Genomic DNA, 23,696 nt, shown 5'->3' on the forward strand with positions numbered 1-23,696 from the left:
GCCAAGTGGTGGCTATTGTCTCAATTTCAAAGCAGCTTTGAGCCGTTCAAGTGGCTGGTGAATAGCACTTTCTCTTTGTTCGCCTCAAAGTTCTAAAGAGTTCTCCATAGGTCCTGCTCTGTGCAGATTGTTCAAAGATCTGTTGGAAGTGCATATAATAGGATAAATAAATTGAGGGCATTCCTTTTCAGTACCTCACCTACATGGCTGTCTGGCCTCTGGAAGATGCTGGGAAAGCAAGTCAGGATGGCCGAGTGGTCTAAGGCGCTGCGTTCAGGTCGCAGTCTCCTCTGGAGGCGTGGTTTCAAATCCCACTTCTGACAGTCCTGTGTTTACTCTAATTTTTTTCTTGAGAAATATGATCATTTCCCTCGCAGTGGCTTATAGGATTGTCTTCTTGGAAGAGTGCAGTGAGTTTTTTTCTTGCTCTAGCCACTATTGGCCTAAGCTCTGTGCATTTTTTGGTTCCTAATATCTTTCTCACCCTTTAGATCAAAGAGCAGCATGGGGTCAGGATGGCCGAGTGGTCTAAGGCGCTGCGTTAAGACCGCAGTCTCTCGTGGAGGCGTGGGTTCGAATCCCACTTCTGACAAAACTTGAATTCCATTTTCTCTCTCAGTTCCTTTAGAATCTCAGCTAAAAATTGGCAATGTAAATAATATCTGAATAAGTACCAAACTTCAGTTTCAACTGCAAATGCATTTGCCCTATTCTATCTTTAACGTTAATGTAATATTCTTCTAGCACTCGTGGTGTTTTATATTTCTTTTGTGGGGTACTTTAAAAATCTTTTTTATGAAAGAAATGGGTTACATTAAGTCTTGTGATGTTTTAGGTTTCCAATAAGGAGGTTTTAAATTTTATGTCACGTCATTTTCAGATGCTTCATTCAAGAGATGTTTCCACTATAGAATGCAGAGCAAGGGCAAAAATACAAGTGATAAAGCGAGTGAGTGAGAAGGAGTGTTGTGGAAGGAGAGAATGAAACAAAGACAGAGTGAGTGAACGGCAGGGAGGCATAGAAGAGGAGTCTAGTAGTGAAGGAGACCTGCTTTTCCCTGCTCTTGACCTCCCACCCATCCCCAAACAACCACAAACATACCTTCTGTGCAAAGTTGGTATGCAGAATTTCACGCCTCAGCAAGTGAGGGTGAGTCCCAGGCCAGGGGCTAAAGAGCAAAAGAGTGCCTGTGCTCAGACTTTCCCTGCTAGGGATAGTTTATCTGGAACAAGGCCTACTCTCTTGTATCCAGCAAGGATCTAGAAATCCTGCATGAATCTGCAAGGCACATTGGCAGCATAAATTTGCATAAACTGCCCCACCTATTGCCTTCCTACTTCCTGTGCTGTAGTTGTTTGTGTAGAGAGAGAGGTCGCAGGCAAGGAAATGTTGTGAGTCGGATACAGGACCCTAAATAGCTGGTGAGAGGTATGTGGTGTTCTAAAAGCATGAAAACTGTATACCTGTGAAATAAAGTGCTTTCGTATGTGTTCTTCTGTGTTTATTGTCCCGTGCATAAAGTTGCACCTTGTGTTTGAAGGTTTAAATTATTTCAGGCTTGCATGGAGGTAGACGTTTCTGAGTAACTTTTATTCATTTCTTAAAAGCCTATACTGTCAGGATGGCCGAGAGGTCTAAGGTGCTGTGTTTAGGCCACAGTCTCCTTTGGAGGCGTGGGTTCGAATCCCACTTCTGACATGCCTTTTGGAGATTTAATCTCCTTTATCAGGTTAACATCTGATGGAAGTTGCATCTGTTGGTCTTCACCTGGCACGTTATTCCGTTCTCCTCTTGTCAAGAGAGATGGGGTTTCTCATATATTTAGGTTCTATAACGTCTTGCTGACAAAGTGCAATCCTTACCAAATGAGCATAGGACCCATGTAAGAGGTCATCTGGAAGAGTCATGCTCTTGATTGCCCTGGCCAGACGGGCCCTGCAAATTTGGAAGAATGCCATGCATCTGGTAGACAACTGGACTCCAGCACACTTACAGCAATTTCCTTACGGCTTTGATCAGGGGCTGCTTAAATTTGCATACTCCACCCTATGTTGTGACTTTGAGATCCCTTGTTGAAATTGCTTTAGCCAGCCAAGTGGTGGCTATTGTCTCAATTTCAAAGCAGCTTTGAGCCGTTCAAGTGGCTGGTGAATAGCACTTTCTCTTTGTTCGCCTCAAAGTTCTAAAGAGTTCTCCATAGGTCCTGCTCTGTGCAGATTGTTCAAAGATCTGTTGGAAGTGCATATAATAGGATAAATAAATTGAGGGCATTCCTTTTCAGTACCTCACCTGCATGGCTGTCTGGCCTCTGGAAGATGCTGGGAAAGCAAGTCAGGATGGCCGAGTGGTCTAAGGCGCTGCGTTCAGGTCGCAGTCTCCTCTGGAGGCGTGGGTTCAAATCCCACTTCTGACAGTCCTGTGTTTACTCAAATTTTTTTCTTGAGAAATATGATCATTTCCCTCGCAGTGGCTTATAGGATTGTCTTCTTGGAAGAGTGCAGTGAGTTTTTTTCTTGCTCTAGCCACTATTGGCCTAAGCTCTGTGCATTTTTTTGGTTCCTAATATCTTTCTCACCCTTTAGATCAAAAAGCAGCATGGGGTCAGGATGGCCGAGTGGTCTAAGGCGCTGCGTTAAGGCCGCAGTCTCTCCTGGAGGCGTGGGTTCGAATCCTACTTCTGACAAAACTTGAATTCCATTTTCTTTTTCAGTTCCTTTAGAATCTCAGCTAAAAATTGGCAATGTAAATAATATCTGAATAAGTACCAAACTTCAGTTTCAACTGCAAATGCATTTGCCCTATTCTATCTTTAACGTTAATGTAATATTCTTTTAGCACTCGTGGTGTTTTATATTTCTTTTGTGGGGTACTTTAAAAATCTTTTTTATGAAAGAAATGGGTTACATTAAGTCTTGTGATGTTTTAGGTTTCCAATAAGGAGGTTTTAAATTTTATGTCACGTCATTTTCAGATGCTTCATTCAAGAGATGTTTCCACTATAGAATGCAGAGCAAGGGCAAAAATACAAGTGATAGAGCGAGTGAGTGAGAAGGAGTGTTGTGGAAGGAGAGAATGAAACAAAGACAGAGTGAGTGAATGGCAGGGAGGCATAGAAGAGGAGTCTAGTAGTGAAGGAGACCTGCTTTTCCCTGCTCTTGACCTCCCACCCATCCCCAAACAACCACAAACATACCTTCTGTGCAAAGTTGGTATGCAGAATTTCACGCCTCAGCAAGTGAGGATGAGTCCCAGGCCAGGGGCTAAAGAGCAAAAGAGTCCCTGTGCTCAGACTTTCCCTGCTAGGGATAGTTTATCTGGAACAAGGCCTACTCTCTTGTATCCAGCAAGGATCTAGAAATCCTGCATGAATCTGCAAGGCACAATGGCAGCATAAATTTGCATAAACTGCCCCACCTATTGCCTTCCTACTTCCTGTGCTGTAGTTGTTTGTGTAGAGAGAGAGGTCGCAGGCAAGGAAATGTTGTGAGTCGGATACAGGACCCTAAATAGCTAGTGAGAGGTATGTGGTGTTCTAAAAGCATGAAAACTGTATACCTGTGAAATAAAGTGCTTTCGTATGTGTTCTTCTGTGTTTATTGTCCTGTGCATAAAGTTGCACCTTGTGTTTGAAGGTTTAAATTATTTCAGGCTTGCATGGAGGTAGACGTTTCTGAGTAACTTTTATTCATTTCTTAAAAGCCTATACTGTCAGGATGGCCGAGATGTCTAAGGCGCTGTGTTTAGGCCACAGTCTCCTTTGGAGGCGTGGGTTCGAATCCCACTTCTGACATGCCTTTTGAGTTTAAAACGTTTTTTATTAAGACATGTAAGCTAGTCCGCCGGGGTCACCGGCGGCGTCAGCCTGAGCAGCCTAAGATACTTCGGGCAGGTGAGCTCCCGGAATTCAGTGGACAGCAGCGCTAGAAAGGGTTGCCACAGCTCTTCAAATTGGTCTATCTCCCCCGCAACCGTAAGCGACAGCTTCTCCATCCCCAGCACATGCCAGAGCCTATGCAACCAACCGGTGATGGAGGGGACGGTGGTTGTGCGCCAGTGGATTAGAATGTTCTGAACCGCAGACCCCAGCGCGATTGCGATCTGCCTACCCCTACGGGACTTCAGTGGGTACATTAGGTCATTGGGGAGGCCCAACAGGACATACGCCGGGAGGCGCGGTAGCTCTATCCCAAAGTGCTTATCCACCTCGTCCAAGACTTCCTTCCAGTAGGCGGTCAGCACTGGGCAATCCCAAAGAATGTGTGTAAGGGTACCTTCCTGCCCGCAGCTCCGCCAGCACCCCCTATCAGTGTGTTTATGCATTTCATACAGTCTCTCCGGGGTGTAGTACCAGTATGTGGATACCTTAGTATCGCCCGATACGCAATTTTGTCCCATTCCTTGTGGCTGAGTGTCCTACCCAATTCCCTGTGCCAACGCTCCCTCCCCGGGTTGTAATAGTGAAACGGCGGGGGTTGTAGGTATTTGTACAGATCGGTGATCAGTTTAGCGTCGGAGGTCCGAGTAGCCAACCACCTCTCATACGGTGTAATTGGACGGGCGGCGGTGGCACGCACCTGGGGCTGGAGGGCCCAATGCCGAACTTGCATGTAGCGCAATCTGTCCAGCTCCGTCAGGCCGAACTCCTGGCGGAGTTGCTGAAAAGGAACCACTCCCTCCGGGCCATAGATCTGGAAGAGTGCCCTGCAGCCCGCCCGCACCCAGTGCGAGAAAACCCCCGGCTCCATCCCTGGGGAGAAGTCCGGGTTGCCCGCAATGGGCGTGAGCGGCGAAGGGAAGGTGGTAAGGCCCCGGGCCTCACAGACCGCGTCCCACACCCGCAGGGGGACCCGCGTAACAAAGGAAGCGTAAAGATTAGGGGGGCGATGCGCGCGGCGCAGGAATGGAACCTCTTGTAAGGTGCGGCCCGCCACTGCCTGGTCTTGGAAGAGCCAATGTTTGTCGGACTCCCACCTGCTCCACTCCACCAGATAGCGGAGCTGTGCCGCCTGAAAGTACTTACGGAGGTCCGGAATGCCGAGACCCCCCGCTTCCGGAGCAAGCGTGGAGAGGACCCTCTTCATGCGTGGCCTGCGGCCCTGCCAGACAAAGCGGGAGATGTCAGCCTGCATTTGTCGTATCCAGCCCGCCGGGGGTTGGAGCGGAAGGGCCCGGAAAAGATATAGTATCTGGGGCAACACCGTCATCTTGACCGCCGCGATTCGCCCCAGCCAGGACAGCAGGCCTTTGTTCCAGCGGCCAAGCTCGTCCTTAATCTTCCTGCTGAGGGAGGCATAATTGGCCGTAACCATCCCCGATAATGTAGGCGCCAGCAGAATCCCCAGATACGGCACCGTGGACGAGGACCACTGCATGGGGAAGAGCCGCTGAAGATCCCTCCTGGTTTCCGCAGCCAGGGACACGTCTAATGCCATTGACTTGCTCATATTCATTTTGAAGCCGGCCACCCCCGCAAAGGCGTCCAGCTCTCGGAGGCAAGCAGGCAGCGACCTCCTAGGGTCGTCCAAAGTCAGCAGGACATCATCCGCGTAGAGACTGACGGTGTGGACGTACTGGCCCATCCGGACCCCGACGGCATCCGGATTATTACGAATCCTCTGAGCAAACGGCTCCATGTAGAGGGCAAACAAGAGCGGCGAAAGAGGGCAGCCCTGCCGCGTGCCGCGCTCGATGGCAAAGCCACCGGAGCTACACCCGTTGACCCGCACCGACGCTGAAGGATGCTTATAGCAGTTAAAGACCATGGTGCGGAACTTATCGCTGATTCCCAGTTTCTGGAGGACCAGCTCAAGATACGGCCAGTGAACTCTGTCGAAGGCCTTCTCCGCATCCACGGACAGCAACATCCGCTCCCCCGAGATCCTTGAGGCCTTCTCCAGAACATGCGTCACCCTCTTGGTGTTGTCAACCGTCTGTCTGCCTGGCACAAAACCAGCCTGGTCTGCCTCCACCAGGTCGGGGAGGTGTGGACTCAGCCTGGACGCGAGAATCCCCGTGTACAGCTTGAGGTCGACATTTAAAAGCGAGATGGGTCGGTACGAGCCGCAGAGGGCCCGGTCCTTCCCAGGTTTCGGGATTACCGCGACCGTCGCCCTCAGGAGGTCCGGAGGGATGGCTCCGGGTTCGGAGAAAGAGTTAAATAGCCGAGTAAGGACAGGGGCCACGGCCGTGCAAAAAGTCTTGTAAAATAGCGACGTGTACCCGTCCGGGCCCGGGGCCTTGCCATGTTTCAGCCGCGCGATAGCTGAAATCACTTCCTCGACATGGATGTCCCGCTCCAGGTGGTCAGCCTGAGCCGGATTCAGTACCGGGAGGGTCACCGACTCCAAATAGCCGTCGGCATCCCGTGGCGAGGAGGGCTCCTCAGCATACAGCGCCTCGTAGAAGCCGCGGAAAGACTCCGCTACCTCCGCGTCCCCGGAGACAACCCCCCCGTCCGCGCCCACCAATTCTTTCACAACGCTGCGCTGTTGCGCGACCCGGAGCCGGTGTGCTAGGAGCTTGCCACATCTGTCCCCCCCAGTGTAGTAGGCATGTTTCAAGCGTAGGGCGGCATACTCCGCCCTGTCAAGATCCAGAGCCGACAGGAGCTTCCTCGCTGCCTTCAACTGCCTCCACACCCTTGGCGCCCCCGTACGGCGGTGGACCTGCTCAAGCTCCCGGACTTGAGCTGTCAGCTCATCCCTCTTCAGTTGCCGCTCCCTATTCTCAGCTGCAGAGATAGAGATGAATTCCCCCCGGAGGACGGCCTTCAATGCCGCCCACTGTGTCGCCTGCGAGGTGTCAGTGTTGCTATTGTGGGTGAGATAGTCCTGTATGACCTCCCCGATGCGTTGCACCACCGACTTTTTGTGTAGAAGTGTATCCCGGAGGCGCCACACCCCCCGAGAGGGGGAGGCCGCCGGCCACTGGAAAACGCCGGTGACTGGGGAGTGGTCAGACAGGGTCAGGACCCCGATGTCCGCCGCCGTGGCAGCGGCACGCATCGGTCCACTCACCAGGAGGTAGTCCAGCCGTGAGTAGGTTCGGTGTGCGTGCGAGAAGTAAGAGTAGTCCCTATCCGTGGGGTGCATGGAGCGCCAGAGGTCGTGCAGATCCATTTCCGCAATCCGGGCCCTCCCAGCCTGGGACAGTTCCCCCGTCTGCGGGAAGCGCTGCGCCGATCTGTCCATCGCAGAGTCAAAGACAATGTTGAGGTCTCCCCCCAAGATAATGTGGCGGTCGGGGGAAGCAGTGACATCCACCAGCGCGGAATCTAGGAAGCGCTCTTGGTGATCGTTTGGGCTATAAACGGACCCGACCGTAAATGCTATGCCTCCCAGGCGCATGCGATACGCAAGGAGCCTCCCCTTCTGTTCAGCACACTTATGCAACACCTCCCCCCGAAAGGAGCTCGCTAGGAGAATGGCTACCCCCGCCGTCTTGTTCGCTGCCGAGGAAAAGAACTGGGTAGGGAACTTAGCAGAGCGCATCCTATGGCAATCTCGGGGCAATAAGTGTGTCTCCTGCAAAAGGCAAATGTCCGCCTGCGTCCCCTCCAGCAGCGACAGGATCGCTCTGCGCTTCACCGGGTTGTTCAGACCCTGAACATTAAGGGTCACTACCTTTAGGCCCGGCATTCCTCGCGGGGGTCGGGAGCGCCATGCAATGGGCAGGGAATCAGCGGGTGGGGCGCGCGGGGCCACAGCGCAGGACAAGCCAAAACAAAACGGGCATAGACAACATCGGACGGGACCTTCCCAACCCCAAAACAACCCCCTCCCCCACCCAAAACCCAACCCTGGCAACTAGCCACCCACAAACTCAAACACCCCATAGTCTCAGTCAAGCCCCAAAACGGGCAAGTCCGTAGAAAAGAGCAAAGTGGACGTCCAGCCACTCACCTCCAACCGTTCCCCCCCAACCCCCCCGCCCCGTACCAAGCTTGTCAAGAAGCTAAAGACATCTCCCCCCGGAGTGTGTGTTAGGCCGTCAAGGCCACGCTAGAGGAGCCGGTCGAGTCCCCGGCCGCCACCCTCAGGGCGTCGGCCATGTCCGCTCTGATGGTAGGGGAGTCCGGGCGCCCCACACTGGTCGCTGAGCGCCGCCTCGTTGACCTCCGCCGGTTCCGTCTCTCCGAGGACCTCCACGACGGCGTAGCTCCCTCCTCCTCCGCCGCCGTGAGCCCCAGGACACCACAAATGTCTTGCAAGGAGCGTAGCTGGTGTAGCACTCCATTCCACCGAAAAATCAGGCGGAAGGGGTGACCCCAAGAGTACGGCGTCTCATGCTCGCGCAAAAAGTCAGTGGCAATCCTAAAGGACCTGCGTTTCTGCAGAGTGATGGCGGAGAGGTCCTGGTAAAGCGCCACCGGCCGATCCCGGAAAGTCAGGGGCTGTTTCCTGCGGGCTTCAGCCATGATGCGTTCCTTTAGTGGAAAGTCGGGCAGGAAGGCCAGAATGTCCGGTGGAGGTGCCGATGACTGGCGCTGCCGGCCAACCCTGTGCGCCCTGTCAATGCTGATGGGAAAGTCCGCAGCTTCCCCCAGGATCTCTCGGAACAGGGCCCGCAGGTAGCTCCCCAGATCGGACCCCTCGTCCGCAGTCGGCACGCCACGCACTCGGATGTTGTTCCTCCGAGATCTGTTCTCAAGGTCCTCGGAGTGGGCCTGGAGCTCCACACACTGTTCCCGGAGGCGAAGAACATCCTGCTGGAGGTGGGCTATCTCCTCCGCTCGCTGTTGGCCCTCCGTCTCCGCCGCTTCCACACGCTCGCCAAGGCCCTCCACCTCCCTGCGTACTTCTCGGACCTCGCTGGCCACCTCCTGCTTCAGTGTCTGGAAGTCCTCCCTGAGGGAGCTGAACAGTTCCTCCATAAAGGCCCTCGTGACGGGTGGCTCCCCTCCAGTCACATCCGCCGGAGCCCGGGAGGGCCCCGGCGAGGGCTGCGTCCTGTCCCGCAAGTGCTGGGCCCTGCCAAGCATGTCCGGCAGGGTACGGTCCCCTTTCTTCGGGCCTCCTCTTCCAGACATCGCTAGCTCCGCAGTCGGGCACCGATCCAGGCACTCCAGGGATGCTCAGCCGCCGGCTAGCACCCGACCTGGGTATCCCCCACGAGTGAGGTCGCTGCGTCACAGGTGACAAAATGGCGGCCCAGTCCGGTCACCGTCAGCCGCAAGAGCTTGTGTGAGACAACCAAGGGGGCCGCAGCAGAGGGGTCTCATCAGCACATCCCTCCGGTAATCAGCCCAGCAGCAGCGGGGGTCGCCTGCATCCAGCAGCCAGGACTCCGGCGAAGGCCGCCACCACTGCTCCTTCGGGGACAAAATGGCGGCCGGGCGGAGCAGGCCAAAACGACCAGGCCCGACGACACCACCGGGCCCCCCGAGGCACCCCACAGTAAATAAGTTCCACCACCGGCCCCCGTCCGTCACGCACAGGGGCCTAGATGGTCCGACCCCATCAGGGAGTCCGCTGTACCTCGGCTAGGGGTTAGGGCCTCCGCAGTGCGGGGCGTCGCCGTCACCAGTCTGAGTGCCGGGGCATCCGTCCCAAGCCTTCCACACCGTCGGGTCCCTTCCCGCAAGGCTCCTTCAGTCACCGTCGAACGGCGGGCCAGATCCCCTCCAGATCGCAACTTTCAGCACCAGGCCCAGCCGAGGCGCCCGGACAGCTCTCCAATGCGCTCCGCCCCTCGGGCTCGCCGTCGTCGGTCCTCGGTCTCGATCGAACTTTTGGGGGGGTTCCCCCGAGGCGATCCGAACCAAAACAGCACCAATGTGCACCCCTGATGCTCCGCCACGCTCCTCTCCCACGCTGAGCCTCAGCGGGGGGAGAAAAGCATAAGAAAAGGGCTCTAGCTTGGCCGGGCCGGAGGAGCTACGGGAGGAAGCGTCCGCTCACCCCGCCATCTTGGCCACGCCCCCCTGACATGCCTTTTGGAGATTTAATCTCCTTTATCAGGTTAACATCTGATGGAAGTTGCATCTGTTGGTCTTCACTTGGCACGTTATTCCGTTCTCCTCTTGTCAAGAGAGATGGGGTTTCTCATATATTTAGGTTCTATAACGTCTTGCTGACAAAGCGCAATCCTTACCAAATGAGCATAGGACCCATGTAAGAGGTCATCTGGAAGAGTCATGCTCTTGTATGCCCTGGCCAGACGGGCCCTGCAAATTTGGAAGAATGCCATTCATCTGGTAGACAACTGGACTCCAGCACACTTACAGCAATTTCCTCAGGGCTTTGATCAGGGGCTGCTTAAATTTGCATACTCCACCCTATGTTGTGACTTTGAGATCCCTTGTTGAAATTGCTTTAGCCAGCCAAGAGGTGGCTATTGTCTCAATTTCAAAGCAGCTTTGAGCCGTTCAAGTGGCTGGTGAATAGCACTTTCTCTTTGTTCGCCTCAAAGTTCTAAAGAGTTCTCCATAGGTCCTGCTCTGTACAGATTGTTCAAAGATCTGTTGGAAGTGCATATAATAGGATAAATAAATTGAGGGCATTCCTTTTCAGTACCTCACCTGCATGGCTGTCTGGCCTCTGGAAGATGCTGGGAAAGCAAGTCAGGATGGCCGAGTGGTCTAAGGCGCTGCGTTCAGGTCGCAGTCTCCTCTGGAGGTGTGGGTTCAAATCCCACTTCTGACAGTCCTGTGTTTACTCTACTTTTTTTCTTGAGAAATATGATCATTTCCCTCGCAGTGGATTATAGGATTGTCTTCTTGGAAGAGTGCAGTGAGTTTTTTTCTTGCTCTAGCCACTATTGGCCTAAGCTCTGTGCATTTTTTGGTTCCTAATATATTTCTCACCCTTTAGATGAAAAAGCAGCATGGGGTCAGGATGGCCGATTGGTCTAAAGCGCTGTGTAAGGCCGCAGTCTCTCCTGGAGGTGTGGGTTCAAATCCCACTTCTGACAAAACTTGAATTCCATTTTCTCTCTCAGTTCCTTTAGAATCTCAGCTAAAAATTGGCAATGTAAATAATATCTGAATAAGTACCAAACTTCAGTTTCAACTGCAAATGCATTTTCCCTATTCTATCTTTAACGTTAATGTAATATTCTTCTAGCACTCGTGGTGTTTTATATTTGTTTTGTGGGGTACTTTAAAAATCTTTTTTATGAAAGAAATGGGTTACATTAAGTCTTGTGATGTTTTAGGTTTCCAATAAGGAGGTTTTAAATTTTATGTCACGTCATTTTCAGATGCTTCATTCAAGAGATGTTTCCACTATAGAATGCAGAGCAAGGGCAAAAATACAAGTGATAGAGCGAGTGAGTGAGAAGGAGTGTTGTGGAAGGAGAGAATGAAACAAAGACAGAGTGAGTGAACGGCAGGGAGGCATAGAAGAGGAGTCTAGTAGTGAAGGAGACCTGCTTTTCCCTGCTCTTGACCTCCCACCCATCCCCAAACAACCACAAACATACCTTCTGTGCAAAGTTGGTATGCAGAATTTCACGCCTCAGCAAGTGAGGGTGAGTCCCAGGCCAGGGGCTAAAGAGCAAAAGAGTGCCTGTGCTCAGACTTTCCCTGCTAGGGATAGTTTATCTGGAACAAGGCCTACTCTCTTGTATCCAGCAAGGATCTAGAAATCCTGCATGAATCTGCAAGGCACATTGGCAGCATAAATTTGCATAAACTGCCCCACCTATTGCCTTCCTACTTCCTGTGCTGTAGTTGTTTGTGTAGAGAGAGAGGTCGCAGGCAAGGAAATGTTGTGAATCGGATACAGGACCCTAAATAGCTGGTGAGAGGTATGTGGTGTTCTAAAAGCATGAAAACTGTATACCTGTGAAATAAAGTGCTTTCGTATGTGTTCTTCTGTGTTTATTGTCCTGTGCATAAAGTTGCACCTTGTGTTTGAAGGTTTAAATTATTTCAGGCTTGCATGGAGGTAGACGTTTCTGAGTAACTTTTATTCATTTCTAAAAGCATATACTGTCAGGATGGCCGAGAGGTCTAAGGCGCTGTGTTTAGGCCACAGTCTCCTTTGGAGGCGTGGGTTCGAATCCCACTTCTGACATGCCTTTTGGAGATTTAATCTCCTTTATCAGGTTAACATCTGATGGAAGTTGCATCTGTTGGTCTTCACTTGGCATGTTATTCCGTTCTCCTCTTGTCAAGAGAGATGGGGTTTCTCATATATTTAGGTTCTATAACGTCTTGCTGACAAAGCGCAATGCTTACCAAATGAGCATAGGACCCATGTAAGAGGTCATCTGGAAGAGTCATGCTCTTGTATGCCCTGGCCAGACGGGCCCTGCAAATTTGGAAGAATGCCATTCATCTGGTAGACAACTGGACTCCAGCACACTTACAGCAATTTCCTCAGGGCTTTGATCAGGGGCTGCTTAAATTTGCATACTCCACCCTATGTTGTGACTTTGAGATCCCTTGTTGAAATTGCTTTAGCCAGCCAAGAGGTGGCTATTGTCTCAATTTCAAAGCAGCTTTGAGCCGTTCAAGTGGCTGGTGAATAGCACTTTCTCTTTGTTCGCCTCAAATTTCTAAAGAGTTCTCCATAGGTCCTGCTCTGTACAGATTGTTCAAAGATCTGTTGGAAGTGCATATAATAGGATAAATAAATTGAGGGCATTCCTTTTCAGTACCTCACCTGCATGGCTGTCTGGCCTCTGGAAGATGCTGGGAAAGCAAGTCAGGATGGCCGAGTGGTCTAAGGCGCTGCGTTCAGGTCGCAGTCTCCGCTGGAGGCGTGGGTTCAAATCCCACTTCTGACAGTCCTGTGTTTACTCTAATTTTTTTCTTGAGAAATATGATCATTTCCCTCGCAGTGGCTTATAAGATTGTCTTCTTGGAAGAGTGCAGTGAGTTTTTTTCTTGCATAACCACTATTGGCCTAAGCTCTGTGCATTTTTTGGTTCCTAATATCTTTCTCACCCTTTAGATGAAAAAGCAGCATGGGGTCAGGATTGCCGAGTGGTCTAAGGCGCTGCGTTAAGGCCGCAGTCTCTCGTGGAGGCATGGGTTCGAATCCCACTTGTGACAAAACTTGAATTCCATTTTCTCTCTCAGTTCCTTTAGAATCTCAGCTAAAAATTGGCAATGTAAATAATATCTGAATAAGTACCAAACTTCAGTTTCAACTGCAAATGCATTTGCAATATACTATCTTTAACGTTAATGTAATATTCTTCTAGCACTCGTGGTGTTTTATATTTCTTTTGTGGGGTACTTTAAAAATCTTTTTTATGAAAGAAATGGGTTACATTAAGTCTTGTGATGTTTTAGGTTTCCAATAAAGAGGTTTTAAATTTTATATCACGTCATTTTCAGATGCTTCATTCAAGAGATGTTTCCACTATAGAATGCAGAGCAAGGGCAAAAATACAAGTGATAGAGCGAGTGAGTGAGAAGGAGTGTTGTGGAAGGAGAGAATGAAACAAAGACAGAGTGAGTGAACGGCAGGGAGGCATAGAAGAGGAGTCTAGTAGTGAAGGAGACCTGCTTTTCCCTGCTCTTGACCTCCCACCCATCCCCAAACAACCACAAACATACCTTCTGTGCAAAGTTGGTATGCAGAATTTCACGCCTCACCAAGTGAGGGTGAGTCCCAGGCCAGGGGCTAAAGAGCAAAAGAGTGCCTGTGCTCAGACTTTCCCTGCTAGGGATAGTTTATCTGGAACAAGGCCTACTCTCTTGTATCCAGCAAGGATCTAGAAATCCTGCATGAATCTGCAAGGCACATTGGCAGCATAAATTTGCATAAACTGCCCCACCTATTGCCTTCCTACTTCCTGTGCTGTAGTTGTTTGTGTAGAGAGAGAGGTCGCAGGCAAGGAAATGTTGTGAGTCGGATACAGGACCCTAAATAGCTGGTGAGAGGTATGTGGTGTTCTAAAAGCATGAAAACTGTATACCTGTGAAATAAAGTGCTTTCGTATTTGTTCTTCTGTGTTTATTGTCCTGTGCATAAAGTTGCACCTTGTGTTTGAAGGTTTAAATTATTTCAGGCTTGCATGGAGGTAGACGTTTCTGAGTAACTTTTATTCATTTCTTAAAAGCCTATACTGTCAGGATGGCCGAGAGGTCTAACGTGCTGTGTTTAGGCCACAGTCTCCTTTGGAGGCGTGGGTTCGAATCCCACTTCTGACATGCCTTTTGGAGATTTAATCTCCTTTATCAGGTTAACATCTGATGGAAGTTGCATCTGTTGGTCTTCACCTGGCACGTTATTCCGTTCTCCTCTTGTCAAGAGAGATGGGGTTTCTCATATATTTAGGTTCTATAACGTCTTGCTGACCAAGCGCAATCCTTACCAAATGAGCATAGGACCCATGTAAGAGGTCATCTGGAAGAGTCATGCTCTTGTATGCCCTGGCCAGACGGGCCCTGCAAATTTGGAAGAATGCCATTCATCTGGTAGACAACTGGACTCCAGCACACTTACAGCAATTTCCTCAGGGCTTTGATCAGGGGCTGCTTAAATTTGCATACTCCACCCTATGTTGTGACTTTGAGATACCTTGTTGAAATTGCTTTAGCCAGCCAAGAGGTGGCTATTGTCTCAATTTCAAAGCAGCTTTGAGCCGTTCAAGTGGCTGGTGAATAGCACTTTCTCTTTGTTCGCCTCAAATTTCTAAAGAGTTCTCCATATGTCCTGCTCTGTACAGATTGTTCAAAGATCTGTTGGAAGTGCATAGAATAGGATAAATAAATTGAGGGCATTCCTTTTCAGTACCTCACCTGCATGGCTGTCTGGCCTCTGGAAGATGCTGGGAAAGCAAGTCAGGATGGCCGAGTGGTCTAAGGCGCTGCGTTCAGGTCGCAGTCTCCTCTGGAGGTGTGGGTTCAAATCCCACTTCTGACAGTCCTGTGTTTACTCTACTTTTTTTCTTGAGAAATATGATCATTTCCCTCGCAGTGGATTATAGGATTGTCTTCTTGGAAGAGTGCAGTGAGTTTTTTTCTTGCTCTAGCCACTATTGGCCTAAGCTCTGTGCATTTTTTGGTTCCTAATATATTTCTCACCCTTTAGATGAAAAAGCAGCATGGGGTCAGGATGGCCGATTGGTCTAAAGCGCTGTGTAAGGCCGCAGTCTCTCCTGGAGGTGTGGGTTCAAATCCCACTTCTGACAAAACTTGAATTCCATTTTCTCTCTCAGTTCCTTTAGAATCTCAGCTAAAAATTGGCAATGTAAATAATATCTGAATAAGTACCAAACTTCAGTTTCAACTGCAAATGCATTTGCCCTATTCTATCTTTAACGTTAATGTAATATTCTTCTAGCACTCGTGGTGTTTTATATTTGTTTTGTGGGGTACTTTAAAAATCTTTTTTATGAAAGAAATGGGTTACATTAAGTCTTGTGATGTTTTAGGTTTCCAATAAGGAGGTTTTAAATTTTATGTCACGTCATTTTCAGATGCTTCATTCAAGAGATGTTTCCACTATAGAATGCAGAGCAAGGGCAAAAATACAAGTGATAGAGCGAGTGAGTGAGAAGGAGTGTTGTGGAAGGAGAGAATGAAACAAAGACAGAGTGAGTGAATGGCAGGGAGGCATAGAAGAGGAGTCTAGTAGTGAAGGAGACCTGCTTTTCCCTGCTCTTGACCTCCCACCCATCCCCAAACAACCACAAACATACCTTCTGTGCAAAGTTGGTATGCAGAATTTCACGCCTCAGCAAGTGAGGGTGAGTCCCAGGCCAGGGGCTAAAGAGCAAAAGAGTGCCTGTGCTCAGACTTTCCCTGCTAGGGATAGTTTATCTGGAACAAGGCCTACTCTCTTGTATCCAGCAAGGATCTAGAAATCCTGCATGAATCTGCAAGGCACATTGGCAGCATAAATTTGCATAAACTGCCCCACCTATTGCCTTCCTACTTCCTGTGCTGTAGTTGTTTGTGTAGAGAGAGAGGTCGCAGGCAAGGAAATGTTGTGAATCGGATACAGGACCCTAAATAGCTGGTGAGAGGTATGTGGTGTTCTAAAAGCATGAAAACTGTATACCTGTGAAATAAAGTGCTTTCGTATGTGTTCTTCTGTGTTTATTGTCCTGTGCATAAAGTTGCACCTTGTGTTTGAAGGTTTAAATTATTTCAGGCTTGCATGGAGGTAGACGTTTCTGAGTAACTTTTATTCATTTCTAAAAGCATATACTGTCAGGATGGCCGAGAGGTCTAAGGCGCTGTGTTTAGGCCACAGTCTCCTTTGGAGGCGTGGGTTCGAATCCCACTTCTGACATGCCTTTTGGAGATTTAATCTCCTTTATCAGGTTAACATCTGATGGAAGTTGCATCTGTTGGTCTTCACTTGGCATGTTATTCCGTTCTCCTCTTGTCAAGAGAGATGGGGTTTCTCATATATTTAGGTTCTATAACGTCTTGCTGACAAAGCGCAATGCTTACCAAATGAGCATAGGACCCATGTAAGAGGTCATCTGGAAGAGTCATGCTCTTGTATGCCCTGGCCAGACGGGCCCTGCAAATTTGGAAGAATGCCATTCATCTGGTAGACAACTGGACTCCAGCACACTTACAGCAATTTCCTCAGGGCTTTGATCAGGGGCTGCTTAAATTTGCATACTCCACCCTATGTTGTGACTTTGAGATCCCTTGTTGAAATTGCTTTAGCCAGCCAAGAGGTGGCTATTGTCTCAATTTCAAAGCAGCTTTGAGCCGTTCAAGTGGCTGGTGAATAGCACTTTCTCTTTGTTCGCCTCAAATTTCTAAAGAGTTCTCCATAGGTCCTGCTCTGTACAGATTGTTCAAAGATCTGTTGGAAGTGCATATAATAGGATAAATAAATTGAGGGCATTCCTTTTCAGTACCTCACCTGCATGGCTGTCTGGCCTCTGGAAGATGCTGGGAAAGCAAGTCAGGATGGCCGAGTGGTCTAAGGCGCTGCGTTCAGGTCGCAGTCTCCGCTGGAGGCGTGGGTTCAAATCCCACTTCTGACAGTCCTGTGTTTACTCTAATTTTTTTCTTGAGAAATATGATCATTTCCCTCGCAGTGGCTTATAAGATTGTCTTCTTGGAAGAGTGCAGTGAGTTTTTTTCTTGCATAACCACTATTGGCCTAAGCTCTGTGCATTTTTTGGTTCCTAATATCTTTCTCACCCTTTAGATGAAAAAGCAGCATGGGGTCAGGATTGCCGAGTGGTCTAAGGCGCTGCGTTAAGGCCGCAGTCTCTCGTGGAGGCATGGGTTCGAATCCCACTTGTGACAAAACTTGAATTCCATTTTCTCTCTCAGTTCCTTTAGAATCTCAGCTAAAAATTGGCAATGTAAATAATATCTGAATAAGTACCAAACTTCAGTTTCAACTGCAAATGCATTTGCAATATACTATCTTTAACGTTAATGTAATATTCTTCTAGCACTCGTGGTGTTTTATATTTCTTTTGTGGGGTACTTTAAAAATCTTTTTTATGAAAGAAATGGGTTACATTAAGTCTTGTGATGTTTTAGGTTTCCAATAAAGAGGTTTTAAATTTTATATCACGTCATTTTCAGATGCTTCATTCAAGAGATGTTTCCACTATAGAATGCAGAGCAAGGGCAAAAATACAAGTGATAGAGCGAGTGAGTGAGAAGGAGTGTTGTGGAAGGAGAGAATGAAACAAAGACAGAGTGAGTGAACGGCAGGGAGGCATAGAAGAGGAGTCTAGTAGTGAAGGAGACCTGCTTTTCCCTGCTCTTGACCTCCCACCCATCCCCAAACAACCACAAACATACCTTCTGTGCAAAGTTGGTATGCAGAATTTCACGCCTCAGCAAGTGAGGGTGAGTCCCAGGCCAGGGGCTAAAGAGCAAAAGAGTGCCTGTGCTCAGACTTTCCCTGCTAGGGATAGTTTATCTGGAACAAGGCCTACTCTCTTGTATCCAGCAAGGATCTAGAAATCCTGCATGAATCTGCAAGGCACATTGGCAGCATAAATTTGCATAAACTGCCCCACCTATTGCCTTCCTACTTCCTGTGCTGTAGTTGTTTGTGTAGAGAGAGAGGTCGCAGGCAAGGAAATGTTCTGAGTCGGATACAGGACCCTAAATAGCTGGTGAGAGGTATGTGGTGTTCTAAAAGCATGAAAACTGTATACCTGTGAAATAAAGTGCTTTCGTATGTGTTCTTCTGTGTTTATTGTCCTGTGCATAAAGTTGCACCTTGTGTTTGAAGGTTTAAAATATTTCAGGCTTGCATGGAGGTAGACGTTTCTGAGTAACTTTTATTCATTTCTTAAAAGCCTATACTGTCAGAATGGCCGAGAGGTCTAAGGCGCTGTGTTTAGACCACAGTCTCCTTTGGAGGCGTGGGTTCGAATCCCACTTCTGACATGCCTTTTGGAGATTTAATCTCCTTTATCAGGTTAACATCTGATGGAAGTTGCATCTGTTGGTCTTCACTTCGCACGTTATTCCGTTCTCCTCTTGACAAGAGAGATGGGGTTTCTCATATATTTAGGTTCTATAACGTCTTGCTGACAAAGCGCAATCCTTACCAAATGAGCATAGGACCCATGTAAGAGGTCATCTGGAAGAGTCATGCTCTTGTATGCCCTGGCCAGACAGGCCCTGCAAATTTGGAAGAATGCCATTCATCTGGTAGACAACTGGACTCCAGCACACTTACAGCAATTTCCTCAGGGCTTTGATCAGGGGCTGCTTAAATTTGCATACTCCACCCTATGTTGTGACTTTGAGATCCCTTATTGAAATTGCTTTAGCCAGCCAAGAGGTGGCTATTGTCTCAATTTCAAAGCAGCTTTGAGCCGTTCAAGTGGCTGGTGAATAGCACTTTCTCTTTGTTCGCCTCAAAGTTCTAAAGAGTTCTCCATAGGTCCTGCTCTGTACAGATTGTTCAAAGATCTGTTGAAAGTGCATATAATAGGATAAATAAATTGAGGGCATTCCTTTTCAGTACCTCACCTGCATGGCTGTCTGGCCTCCGGAAGATGCTGGGAAAGCAAGTCAGGATGGCCGAGTGGTCTAAGGCGCTGCGTTCAGGTCGCAGTCTCCTCTGGAGGCGTGGGTTCAAATCCCACTTCTGACAGTCCTGTGTTTACTCTAATTTTTTTCTTGAGAAATATGATCATTTCCCTCGCAGTGGCTTATAGGATTGTCTTCTTGGAAGAGTGCAGTGAGTTTTTTTCTTGCTCTAGCCACTATTGGCCTAAGCTCTGTGCATTTTTTGGTTCCTAATATCTTTCTCACCCTTTAGATCAAAAAGCAGCATGGGGTCAGGATGGCCGAGTGGTCTAAGGCGCTGCGTTAAGGACGCAGTCTCTCGTGGAGGCGTGGGTTTGAATCCCACTTCTGACAAAACTTGAATTCCATTTTCTCTCTCAGTTCCTTTAGAATCTCAGCTAAAAATTGGCAATGTAAATAATATCTGAATAAGTACCAAACTTCAGTTTCAACTGCAAATGCATTTGCCCTATTCTATCTTTAACGTTAATGTAATATTCTTCTAGCACTCGTGGTGTTTTATATTTGTTTTGTGGGGTACTTTAAAAATCTTTTTTATGAAAGAAATGGGTTACATTAAGTCTTGTGATGTTTTAGGTTTCCAATAAGGAGGTTTTAAATTTTATGTCACGTCATTTTCAGATGCTTCATTCAAGAGATGTTTCCACTATAGAATGCAGAGCAAGGGCAAAAATACAAGTGATAGAGCGAGTGAGTGAGAAGGAGTGTTGTGGAAGGAGAGAATGAAACAAAGACAGAGTGAGTGAACGGCAGGGAGGCATAGAAGAGGAGTCTAGTAGTGAAGGAGACCTGCTTTTCCCTGCTCTTGACCTCCCACCCATCCCCAAACAACCACAAACATACCTTCTGTGCAAAGTTGGTATGCAGAATTTCACGCCTCAGCAAGTGAGGGTGAGTCCCAGGCCAGGGGCTAAAGAGCAAAAGAGTGCCTGTGCTCAGACTTTCCCTGCTAGGGATAGTTTATCTGGAACAAGGCCTACTCTCTTGTATCCAGCAAGGATCTAGAAATCCTGCATGAATCTGCAAGGCACATTGGCAGCATAAATTTGCATAAACTGCCCCACCTATTGCCTTCCTACTTCCTGTGCTGTAGTTGTTTGTGTAGAGAGAGAGGTCGCAGGCAAGGAAATGTTGTGAGTCGGATACAGGACCCTAAATAGCTGGTGAGAGGTATGTGGTGTTCTAAAAGCATGAAAACTGTATACCTGTGAAATAAAGTGCTTTCGTATGTGTTCTTCTGTGTTTATTGTCCTGTGCATAAAGTTGCACCTTGTGTTTGAAGGTTTAAATTATTTCAGGCTTGCATGGAGGTAGACGTTTCTGAGTAACTTTTATTCATTTCTAAAAGCATATACTGTCAGGATGGCCGAGAGGTCTAAGGCGCTGTGTTTAGGCCACAGTCTCCTTTGGAGGCGTGGGTTCGAATCCCACTTCTGACATGCCTTTTGGAGATTTAATCTCCTTTATCAGGTTAACATCTGATGGAAGTTGCATCTGTTGGTCTTCACTTGGCATGTTATTCCGTTCTCCTCTTGTCAAGAGAGATGGGGTTTCTCATATATTTAGGTTCTATAACGTCTTGCTGACAAAGCGCAATGCTTACCAAATGAGCATAGGACCCATGTAAGAGGTCATCTGGAAGAGTCATGCTCTTGTATGCCCTGGCCAGACGGGCCCTGCAAATTTGGAAGAATGCCATTCATCTGGTAGACAACTGGACTCCAGCACACTTACAGCAATTTCCTCAGGGCTTTGATCAGGGGCTGCTTAAATTTGCATACTCCACCCTATGTTGTGACTTTGAGATCCCTTGTTGAAATTGCTTTAGCCAGCCAAGAGGTGGCTATTGTCTCAATTTCAAAGCAGCTTTGAGCCGTTCAAGTGGCTGGTGAATAGCACTTTCTCTTTGTTCGCCTCAAATTTCTAAAGAGTTCTCCATAGGTCCTGCTCTGTACAGATTGTTCAAAGATCTGTTGGAAGTGCATATAATAGGATAAATAAATTGAGGGCATTCCTTTTCAGTACCTCACCTGCATGGCTGTCTGGCCTCTGGAAGATGCTGGGAAAGCAAGTCAGGATGGCCGAGTGGTCTAAGGCGCTGCGTTCAGGTCGCAGTCTCCGCTGGAGGCGTGGGTTCAAATCCCACTTCTGACAGTCCTGTGTTTACTCTAATTTTTTTCTTGAGAAATATGATCATTTCCCTCGCAGTGGCTTATAAGATTGTCTTCTTGGAAGAGTGCAGTGAGTTTTTTTCTTGCATAACCACTATTGGCCTAAGCTCTGTGCATTTTTTGGTTCCTAATATCTTTCTCACCCTTTAGATGAAAAAGCAGCATGGGGTCAGGATTGCCGAGTGGTCTAAGGCGCTGCGTTAAGGCCGCAGTCTCTCGTGGAGGCATGGGTTCGAATCCCACTTGTGACAAAACTTGAATTCCATTTTCTCTCTCAGTTCCTTTAGAATCTCAGCTAAAAATTGGCAATGTAAATAATATCTGAATAAGTACCAAACTTCAGTTTCAACTGCAAATGCATTTGCAATATACTATCTTTAACGTTAATGTAATATTCTTCTAGCACTCGTGGTGTTTTATATTTCTTTTGTGGGGTACTTTAAAAATCTTTTTTATGAAAGAAATGGGTTACATTAAGTCTTGTGATGTTTTAGGTTTCCAATAAAGAGGTTTTAAATTTTATATCACGTCATTTTCAGATGCTTCATTCAAGAGATGTTTCCACTATAGAATGCAGAGCAAGGGCAAAAATACAAGTGATAGAGCGAGTGAGTGAGAAGGAGTGTTGTGGAAGGAGAGAATGAAACAAAGACAGAGTGAGTGAACGGCAGGGAGGCATAGAAGAGGAGTCTAGTAGTGAAGGAGACCTGCTTTTCCCTGCTCTTGACCTCCCACCCATCCCCCAAACAACCACAAACATACCTTCTGTGCAAAGTTGGTATGCAGAATTTCACGCCTCAGCAAGTGAGGGTGAGTCCCAGGCCAGGGGCTAAAGAGCAAAAGAGTGCCTGTGCTCAGACTTTCCCTGCTAGGGATAGTTTATCTGGAACAAGGCCTACTCTCTTGTATCCAGCAAGGATCTAGAAATCCTGCATGAATCTGCAAGGCACATTGGCAGCATAAATTTGCATAAACTGCCCCACCTATTGCCTTCCTACTTCCTGTGCTGTAGTTGTTTGTGTAGAGAGAGAGGTCGCAGGCAAGGAAATGTTCTGAGTCGGATACAGGACCCTAAATAGCTGGTGAGAGGTATGTGGTGTTCTAAAAGCATGAAAACTGTATACCTGTGAAATAAAGTGCTTTCGTATGTGTTCTTCTGTGTTTATTGTCCTGTGCATAAAGTTGCACCTTTTGTTTGAAGGTTTAAAATATTTCAGGCTTGCATGGAGGTAGACGTTTCTGAGTAACTTTTATTCATTTCTTAAAAGCCTATACTGTCAGAATGGCCGAGAGGTCTAAGGCGCTGTGTTTAGGCCACAGTCTCCTTTGGAGGTGTGGGTTCGAATCCCACTTCTGACATGCCTTTTGGAGATTTAATCTCCTTTATCAGGTTAACATCTGATGGAAGTTGCATCTGTTGGTCTTCACTTGGCACGTTATTCCGTTCTCCTCTTGTCAAGAGAGATGGGGTTTCTCATATATTTAGGTTCTATAACGTCTTGCTGACAAAGCGCAATCCTTACCAAATGAGCATAGGACCCATGTAAGAGGTCATCTGGAAGAGTCATGCTCTTGTATGCCCTGGCCAGACAGGCCCTGCAAATTTGGAAGAATGCCATTCATCTGGTAGACAACTGGACTCCAGCACACTTACAGCAATTTCCTCAGGGCTTTGATCAGGGGCTGCTTAAATTTGCATACTCCACCCTATGTTGTGACTTTGAGATCCCTTATTGAAATTGCTTTAGCCAGCCAAGAGGTGGCTATTGTCTCAATTTCAAAGCAGCTTTGAGCCGTTCAAGTGGCTGGTGAATAGCACTTTCTCTTTGTTCGCCTCAAAGTTCTAAAGAGTTCTCCATAGGTCCTGCTCTGTACAGATTGTTCAAAGATCTGTTGAAAGTGCATATAATAGGATAAATAAATTGAGGGCATTCCTTTTCAGTACCTCACCTGCATGGCTGTCTGGCCTCCGGAAGATGCTGGGAAAGCAAGTCAGGATGGTCGAGTGGTCTAAGGCGCTGCGTTCAGGTCGCAGTCTCCTCTGGAGGCGTGGGTTCAAATCCCACTTCTGACAGTCCTGTGTTTACTCTAATTTTTTTCTTGAGAAATATGATCATTTCCCTCGCAGTGGCTTATAGGATTGTCTTCTTGGAAGAGTGCAGTGAGTTTTTTTCTTGCTCTAGCCACTATTGGCCTAAGCTCTGTGCATTTTTTGGTTCCTAATATCTTTCTCACCCTTTAGATCAAAAAGCAGCATGGGGTCAGGATGGCCGAGTGGTCTAAGGCGCTGCGTTAAGGCCGCAGTCTCTCGTGGAGGCGTGGGTTTGAATCCCACTTCTGACAAAACTTGAATTCCATTTTCTCTCTCAGTTCCTTTAGAATCTCAGCTAAAAATTGGCAATGTAAATAATATCTGAATAAGTACCAAACTTCAGTTTCAACTGCAAATGCATTTGCCCTATTCTATCTTTAACGTTAATGTAATATTCTTCTAGCACTCGTGGTGTTTTATATTTGTTTTGTGGGGTACTTTAAAAATCTTTTTTATGAAAGAAATGGGTTACATTAAGTCTTGTGATGTTTTAGG

At 47.9% G+C, this 23,696-nt stretch overlaps 17 non-coding genes across 17 annotated transcripts; all 17 read left to right on the forward strand.

Moving 5' to 3' along the window:
* Nucleotides 1–509: 509 nt before the first annotated feature.
* On the forward strand, nt 510–592 carry TRNAL-AAG (transfer RNA leucine (anticodon AAG)). Its single transcript has one exon. It is a non-coding gene; the product is annotated as a tRNA-Leu (tRNA).
* A 1,024-nt stretch (nt 593–1,616) lies between these two features.
* On the forward strand, nt 1,617–1,699 carry TRNAL-UAG (transfer RNA leucine (anticodon UAG)). The gene has a single exon. It is a non-coding gene; the product is annotated as a tRNA-Leu (tRNA).
* A 632-nt stretch (nt 1,700–2,331) lies between these two features.
* TRNAL-CAG (transfer RNA leucine (anticodon CAG)) lies at nt 2,332–2,414 on the forward strand. Its single transcript has one exon. It is a non-coding gene; the product is annotated as a tRNA-Leu (tRNA).
* A 187-nt stretch (nt 2,415–2,601) lies between these two features.
* TRNAL-AAG (transfer RNA leucine (anticodon AAG)) lies at nt 2,602–2,684 on the forward strand. Its single transcript has one exon. It is a non-coding gene; the product is annotated as a tRNA-Leu (tRNA).
* A 7,877-nt stretch (nt 2,685–10,561) lies between these two features.
* Nucleotides 10,562–10,644, forward strand: TRNAL-CAG (transfer RNA leucine (anticodon CAG)). The gene has a single exon. It is a non-coding gene; the product is annotated as a tRNA-Leu (tRNA).
* A 1,291-nt stretch (nt 10,645–11,935) lies between these two features.
* TRNAL-UAG (transfer RNA leucine (anticodon UAG)) lies at nt 11,936–12,018 on the forward strand. Its single transcript has one exon. It is a non-coding gene; the product is annotated as a tRNA-Leu (tRNA).
* A 632-nt stretch (nt 12,019–12,650) lies between these two features.
* TRNAL-CAG (transfer RNA leucine (anticodon CAG)) lies at nt 12,651–12,733 on the forward strand. Its single transcript has one exon. It is a non-coding gene; the product is annotated as a tRNA-Leu (tRNA).
* Nucleotides 12,734–14,740: 2,007 nt separating this feature from the next.
* Nucleotides 14,741–14,823, forward strand: TRNAL-CAG (transfer RNA leucine (anticodon CAG)). Its single transcript has one exon. It is a non-coding gene; the product is annotated as a tRNA-Leu (tRNA).
* A 1,291-nt stretch (nt 14,824–16,114) lies between these two features.
* Nucleotides 16,115–16,197, forward strand: TRNAL-UAG (transfer RNA leucine (anticodon UAG)). Its single transcript has one exon. It is a non-coding gene; the product is annotated as a tRNA-Leu (tRNA).
* Nucleotides 16,198–16,829: 632 nt separating this feature from the next.
* TRNAL-CAG (transfer RNA leucine (anticodon CAG)) lies at nt 16,830–16,912 on the forward strand. The gene has a single exon. It is a non-coding gene; the product is annotated as a tRNA-Leu (tRNA).
* A 1,292-nt stretch (nt 16,913–18,204) lies between these two features.
* On the forward strand, nt 18,205–18,287 carry TRNAL-UAG (transfer RNA leucine (anticodon UAG)). The gene has a single exon. It is a non-coding gene; the product is annotated as a tRNA-Leu (tRNA).
* Nucleotides 18,288–18,919: 632 nt separating this feature from the next.
* Nucleotides 18,920–19,002, forward strand: TRNAL-CAG (transfer RNA leucine (anticodon CAG)). Its single transcript has one exon. It is a non-coding gene; the product is annotated as a tRNA-Leu (tRNA).
* A 186-nt stretch (nt 19,003–19,188) lies between these two features.
* TRNAL-AAG (transfer RNA leucine (anticodon AAG)) lies at nt 19,189–19,271 on the forward strand. Its single transcript has one exon. It is a non-coding gene; the product is annotated as a tRNA-Leu (tRNA).
* A 1,023-nt stretch (nt 19,272–20,294) lies between these two features.
* TRNAL-UAG (transfer RNA leucine (anticodon UAG)) lies at nt 20,295–20,377 on the forward strand. Its single transcript has one exon. It is a non-coding gene; the product is annotated as a tRNA-Leu (tRNA).
* A 632-nt stretch (nt 20,378–21,009) lies between these two features.
* TRNAL-CAG (transfer RNA leucine (anticodon CAG)) lies at nt 21,010–21,092 on the forward strand. The gene has a single exon. It is a non-coding gene; the product is annotated as a tRNA-Leu (tRNA).
* Nucleotides 21,093–22,385: 1,293 nt separating this feature from the next.
* Nucleotides 22,386–22,468, forward strand: TRNAL-UAG (transfer RNA leucine (anticodon UAG)). Its single transcript has one exon. It is a non-coding gene; the product is annotated as a tRNA-Leu (tRNA).
* A 632-nt stretch (nt 22,469–23,100) lies between these two features.
* TRNAL-CAG (transfer RNA leucine (anticodon CAG)) lies at nt 23,101–23,183 on the forward strand. The gene has a single exon. It is a non-coding gene; the product is annotated as a tRNA-Leu (tRNA).
* Nucleotides 23,184–23,696: the final 513 nt, after the last annotated feature.

This window comes from Triturus cristatus, unplaced genomic scaffold (genome assembly GCF_964204655.1).
Source record: "Triturus cristatus unplaced genomic scaffold, aTriCri1.1 SCAFFOLD_262, whole genome shotgun sequence".
NCBI lineage: Eukaryota > Metazoa > Chordata > Amphibia > Caudata > Salamandridae > Triturus > Triturus cristatus.